The sequence below is a fragment of the Tenrec ecaudatus genome, chromosome 3 (genome assembly GCF_050624435.1).
Source record: "Tenrec ecaudatus isolate mTenEca1 chromosome 3, mTenEca1.hap1, whole genome shotgun sequence".
NCBI lineage: Eukaryota > Metazoa > Chordata > Mammalia > Afrosoricida > Tenrecidae > Tenrec > Tenrec ecaudatus.
Window position 1 is genome coordinate 89,267,485 of NC_134532.1, and position 6,917 is coordinate 89,274,401.

The window sequence follows — 6,917 nt, forward strand, 5'->3', positions numbered from 1 at the left end:
CTTTCATTTGTATAGTTTTGTGGGAACAAAGTTTTGTGTGTATGTTAGTGTATGAGTAGTTAAGGTTTTTTGTATCACCTTGGCTGACCAGGCTTCTCAGGGGGTTGGCAGTTAAGACCTAGTTATCCTATATGATCACATCTAACACAACATTATCGGATCTATAATAGGATCTGCTATGCACAGTCGATCAGTTGTAAGAAGATTAAGGTGGTATGCAACACCCTTTCTCAGATCACAGCACTGTTGCAATCAAGTGAGAGGAAGTTTCTCCAGGGGTGTGGCTTGCTTCCAATATAAGTGGACTCTGAAAAAGCTACTGTGCTTTTTGTTGGTTGTGGTTCTTACATCTGGCTCATTCTCTGACCTCCAGTGCTCTGGATTGGAACTGACTGCCAATCCTAGTTGTCAGCACATCCCCATTTTGCCTGCTGACTTTGGCTTCATTGGCTCCTGCAGCCAGAAGCTTCCCATCTGACCTCTGAATGGTGGATCAGTAGTCAAGAGAAAACTCCAGCTTGATATTTGACCCACAAACTTGGAATTTACCTGCTAGTACCCGTTCCTTTGCTACAAACTCTCTGTATCTACACACATAAAAGCTGCACAGGAGTATAGCAATGATGAAACATACAACTTTCCTCTCATTCCTAAATGCTTCCTCCCCCCCCAACACCTCCCCCTCCACTATCATAATCCCAATTCTATCTTACAAATCTGGCTAGACCAGAGGATGTACATTGGTCCAGATAGGAACTGGAAACACAGGGAATCCAAGGCGGATGATCCCTTCAGGACCAGTAGTGAGAGTGGCGATGCCGGGAGGGTGGGTTGGAAAGGGGAAACCGATCTTAAGGATCTACATGTGACATCCTACCTGGGGGACGGACAACAGAAAAGTGGGTGAAGGGAGATGTAGGCCAGTGTAAGATATGACAATATAATAATAATAATTTATAAATTATCAAGAGTTCATGAGGGAGAGGGAGAGGGGAGAGAGGGGAAAAATGAGGAGTTGATACCAAGGGCTCAAGTAAAAGGCAAATGTTTTGAGAATGATGATGGCGCCAAATGTATATATGTGCTTGACACAATGGATTGTGATAAGAGTTGTATGAGCCCCCAATAAAATGATTAAATTTTAAAAATAATAAATATCTTTAGGAAGATACAGTAAAATAAATAATCTCCATGAATAGAACATGATTTTTTTTACAAAAAACAAACCAGAAAAAAAAATGCTGCACAGGTCTTGCTTCTCTGCAGAGCCCCGCATAAGATGGTGCACCTCTGTCCACGCTTTCCTGCTTCATTCTTTGATTTGTGTTTGCACGTATGCCAAGCTGTCTTTGTCTTGTTTTTTAAAGAATACAGGGTAGAGTGCAAATGCAGTCCTCCACTACCACAAATTTTGCAGTTGAGTTTCCCACACTTGGGGAAATCGCAGGGGTGAGCACAGCCAGAGCGCAATGGATAAGCCTTGCCCTGGGAAAACCACCTTTGTGAGCATGGTATCTCCCCTGCCAGGTAAGTATATGCCAACTATCTTTATTACCATGAATTTGTGGTGTATTTTAAAAATCAGCTATTCATATGTCTTTTTCATACAAATTTTAGCTAAGTTCGATGAGTAACTTAAAAAAAGAGTAACGCAAAAAAAGAGAAAAGAAAACAAAAACTCTTACTGGTATTTCAACTAGGATGGAACTTGCTGTGTTTATAGGAACAACTGAAAGGAATTGAAATGTTTATCGTGATTTCCATCTCTATTCCTGTGATAGAAGTCCTGGTGGCACTGTCAGGTACGTGTTCAACTGCTAACCGTGTGCTCTGAATTTCAAAACTACTAGACACTCAGTGAGAGAAAGATGAGGCTATCTGTTCCCATAAAGGTTTATGGTCTGGTAAACCCTCTCCAGGGTAGAGATGATTCAGAATTGAATATATAACAGTGGTTTCTATATTCCTATTATATTCAATAAAAGAATGGTCCTACATGCTAAAATATATTGCTCTATCCATATAACCTCACCATCTCTGTTATTTATCGATGAACAAGGTAAAATTTAATTTAGGCGTGTGTAAGAGATCTCAAAATCTAGGTGCTTGGTATTTTACCCAGGATGTAGGATGGACTCCATTTTTGGTGTTACTTCTTATTCTGGATTAATTTAAAAGTCAGCTGGTCTGAATAGCTTTCAGGTCCCTTTCCCATCTCCTCTCTTCTCCAATACCATGCTCTGAGGATGTATATTCTGGCTCCTTCCACCTCCACCCCCCAACCAAAAGTCAAATTCACTGCCCTGGAGTTAATTCTCCATTAATTAACACTATGTGAACTGACTCAAAATTTATGACTAGCAGATAAATGCTTAAGAGATATCATAATTGTCTACTTACTCTGAAGCATCATTTTGTAAACCAACCAATCAAATAGATTTCCTTGAGTTTTCTGTTCTTAAACTCTCGATAATTTGTAATGGAAGTGCTTTCAGGAATCCTCACTAGTGTTGCCTGATTCAGGTCACCCTACTCTTTCTGCAAACTCTTGCTATAATCTTAACAGAGTGTCCAGTTTGCTCTTTGATATCACTCATAAAAGTAGATAGAATCTACTCAAGTTGCACAAGCTTGATAATATTAAATATTCATCAGGGTCTGTATTTACATGTCTAACAGGAGCTCTGGGATTTTATCGCCCATGGATATAATAAAGCATCTATTTAAAGAGTTAAAAAAAACAAAATAGAGAGAATGGGTTTCAAACACTAAGTGTGTGGCAAAGAATTCAAAAGTCAAAACCATTAAAAGCCATGTCGAAGCTCTAAATTATTTTTGATGCTGTGGTTTGTTATATACAAAGAAAAGACGTAGGTGGGTATTTATCACATTATTTTGTAGTTTACACTTAAGAGAGAATATTAAGCAGATAACTGTGTATAGGACTCATCACACACACAAAAGAAATTAATAATTGAATAAACAGATGTAGAACCACAGAGAAATTCAGAATAAGTTAATGGTATTGGTGAGAAATTGGAGAGTGGAGATAGTAAAGAGAAAGTGTCAGAAGATATAAAAATTTATTGTTACATGAAATAAGCAAGTAGAAAGATATTTTATTTTATTTTTAAACATTTTATTAGGGGCTCATACAACTCTTATCACAATCCACACATATACATATATCAATTGTATAAAGTGCATCTGTACATTCTTTGCCCTAATCATTAGATATTTTAAAACATTACCATTTGTGTAAAAAAGGAAAAACATATATTCCATACTTATCGTGCATATACAAAACAGAACAACAACAACTGTAAGGGTAACTTTGTTTATTTGTAGGAATGGGAAGTAGTTTATTGAATTTGAAGAAAGTATTTTTATTGTAGCTTTTGATATTTTCAATTGTGTAAATTGTCTGTTTTAAAAGTAAAGAAATAAGCTTTAAAAATTGAGTTGATGGGTTCTGGAAAAAAATACAGATTTTCTGAATTTTTATGACCCAGAGTATGAATAACAAACATGCGTGCATACACATTTGCACACATACATGCTACTGGTACTGTGATTCGTAGGCTGTGTGTGAACTCGGTATACCTGTAAGGAAAATATGGTTAGAGTCTAACCTATCAATCAGGTCACAGTCTAAGGATGTCTCCTTGGGGATGTGGCCTATTTAGAAGAAATGCAGAGGGGAATTGGTCTCTCTCTCTCTCTCTCTCTCTCTCTCTCTTGTTTGCTTGGATCCTGGGTCTGACTCTGGGCCAGTGGCCCTTGAGCCTAGCGATCATGGGAGCTGTTGGTGCTGTGCCATATTCCTGCCAACCTTAGCTCCACAGGACTCTGCCCTGACTGGCCTGTGGTCTCCCAGCTTCCTACTTCATCTTCCTATTTCACAGATTGTCAGCTGTGTGAGGCAAGAGAGGGCTCCAGCTAGCTAACACTATCAATGGACTTGAATTTCACCGGATTGGGCAGGTTCTTTGATATAGCTTTCTTTACTGATATCAAGTTCTTTGTTGTACATGTATGTTTATAATATACATGTATACATAACCATATACACATGTGTGTGGGTATATATATTTATATACACACATATCAACATTTATATATGTGTCACTGGTTTTATTTCTCTAGAAAACCCAGTCTGATACAGCTACCAATCCTAATCCTATTTCCATTAGAAGAACAAAGGAAGAGATTAAAGTAAAATTCCCATGTGTCCCCTAGACTTAGAAGTAACGTATGAAGCCAACAGAAGTGAACCAGAAACCAATTACTGAAGAAGTAGTCACCCTCAATAATCTGAAGTAATCTAAACTTCAGAGTCTGAAAAATATTTTAACTGTTAGATACAATCTCAGATACAGTCTCAGTTTACCGTCCCTTCCCCTTTCCATCCACCCCCCCCCCCCACTCACTTGCTACCAGGTTGCTGGAAACGCAACCTGGTAACTTCTTTCTTTACCTGGTCAACTAAAATCTATATGGTTTAATGATAGAATATCGATCTTTCAAAATGGGTGCATAAGTAAATGTGATGAAGAAAGCTGATGGTACCCTGGGGTCTTAAAGGCTTGAAGGTGAACAAGCGGTCATCTAGCTTAGAAGCAGCAAAGCCCACATGGAAGAAGCACACCAGCCTGTGTGACCACCAGGTATTGAAGGGATCAGATACCTGGCATATAAAACCAGAACAAAATCATACCTAAAATAAACTGGGGGGCAGGTGCATGGAGTGGAGACCCAATTCCCATCTGTAGACAATTGGACATCCCCCTACAGAGGAGTCACAGGGAAGAAATGAGGCAGTCAGGGTGCTGTATAGCATTGATGAAACACACAACTTCCCTCTAGTTCTTTGGTGCTTTCTTCCCCCCACTATCATGACCTCAATTCTACCTTACAAATAGGATTAGACCAGAACCTGCACACTGATACAGACAAAAGCCCACAACACAGGGACCCAGGATAGATAAATCCTCCAGGGCCAACAATGAGAGTAAAGATACCACGAGGATTAGGAGAGGGTGCCGGGAGAAAGGAGGAACCATCACAAGGATCAACCTATAACCCCCTCTTCAGGGAGATGAACAATAGAAAAGTGGGTGAGGGGCAACAGAGGATGATATAAAATATGAAAATAATAATCTATAACTTATCAAGGGTTTGTGAGGGAGGGTGGTGGGGGAGGGTGGGGGAAGAAATGGGGAGCTGATATCAGGGTCTCAAGTGGGAAGAGAATGCTTTGAAAATGATGGCGGCAGCATATGTACAAATGTGCTCGACACACTGGATGAATGTATGGATTGTGATAAGAGATGTAAGGGCACCCAATAAAAGTATTAAAAAAAGAATACGGATGTTTGTGGTATAAGAATTGATAATCACACCAATTCCAGAAAATGTATTTCCAAATATTAAAAGAATATAGGGAATTCACTGTAAATAAGAACATTTACAACTCTATAAACTCAGAGGCAAGAGTTAACAGCTAGGGACAAACAGCCTATTTCCTATCCAACAGTCAACAGCCTATTATTTTACAGATAATTTCTTCTTTGAGGGGTAGGTAGCTGTCTGATTATTTATTGTCTCATATTTATTCCAGCATTTGTAAATTCACAATATCATTTTAATAATTAACCTGCTCTAATATATTCATTAGTAGCATATTTATGTCACAAAGATTTCCCTATATTAAATGTGTATATTGTTTAGAAAAGTACTTTTGTCTAGTATAAGTATTTTGCTTTCTTTTTTTTTCATATCTTCCGAGTATTTATTTTTTATCCTTTTTCTATTACTCTGCTTTAGTGCTAGCAGATGTTTTGTTAAATACCTTACATGTGAGCCACTGCTGACCTGGAGCTCTTCAATGACGTGACCTGGGTCTCTAGATCTTACCCTTTAGTGTAGGGAATCTTACCACTGGAAAGATTCTGGGGAACACAAAACTCTGCTAGAATCTTAACTATACATTACACAATATGCAAGAGTATATATTTTATCTTTTCCCCTACCTTTTTGAAGCCCTGTTTTCAAAAAGTCATGTTCCGACCATAAGAAGCTACTTAATGCACTTTAACAAAGAGACGGACAGAAAAGTAGGTGATGGGAGACAGGACAATATAATTGAAAATATAAATTATCAAGGGTTCATGAGTGAGGGAGGAAGGGAAAAAAACATCAATGGTTCAAGTAGAAAAAGTGCTTTGAAAATGATGGCAACGTATGTACAAATGTGCTTTACACAACGGATGAATGTATGAATTGTGATAAGTGTAAGAGTCCCCAATAAAAACATTTTAAAAAATGAAAAAAATTGAAATTGAGTCCATCCTTATGCACTTTGAAGGGCAGGCTAGATCTGCCCTACAGGGGTTCTGAGGCTGAACCCAAGCAACCCAGCTGCAGTGGCTCCTGCTGGGCTGCACCACGGGGACAGCAGTTTTACATAAGCAGACTGCCACACCTTGTGCAGTGCAGCTTGTACGGTCAAGCTGCACCTTTGGGTTAGTGCTTTGTCAACTCGAGTTCTTTTCCTTTTTTGAATTCAGTTGTTCACCTTTTTAAAAAACTGTGACAAAGATCATGATAAAACCATCTTAGGGGAAGCTGACTGTCCAGAAGCAAGCTAAACATGAAGGAGCTCTGCCGGTGTAGTGGGTTGTTTTAATCTGCAAACCACATGGTCATTGGTTTGAATCCATCATCAGCTCCATGGGAGAAAGATAAGACTGTATTCCTATAAAGATTTAAAGTCGAGCAGATAAAAAAAGGAACATGCATGCTTCTAAATAAAGACTTGAAAAAAGAGATTTACATTCTGCTCTGAGGGTCACTGAGTTGGAATTGACTCAATGGCAGTGAGTTTTTCCAGAGTTCTTTGTCACTAAGACTTTGTA

The 6,917-nt window shown here is 38.7% G+C and overlaps 1 non-coding gene across 1 annotated transcript; it reads right to left on the reverse strand.

Moving 5' to 3' along the window:
• Positions 1–1,373: 1,373 nt before the first annotated feature.
• LOC142443816 (U1 spliceosomal RNA) lies at positions 1,374–1,535 on the reverse strand. The gene has a single exon (XR_012783563.1). It is a non-coding gene; the product is annotated as a U1 spliceosomal RNA (small nuclear RNA).
• Between the last annotated feature and the right edge of the window lie 5,382 nt (positions 1,536–6,917).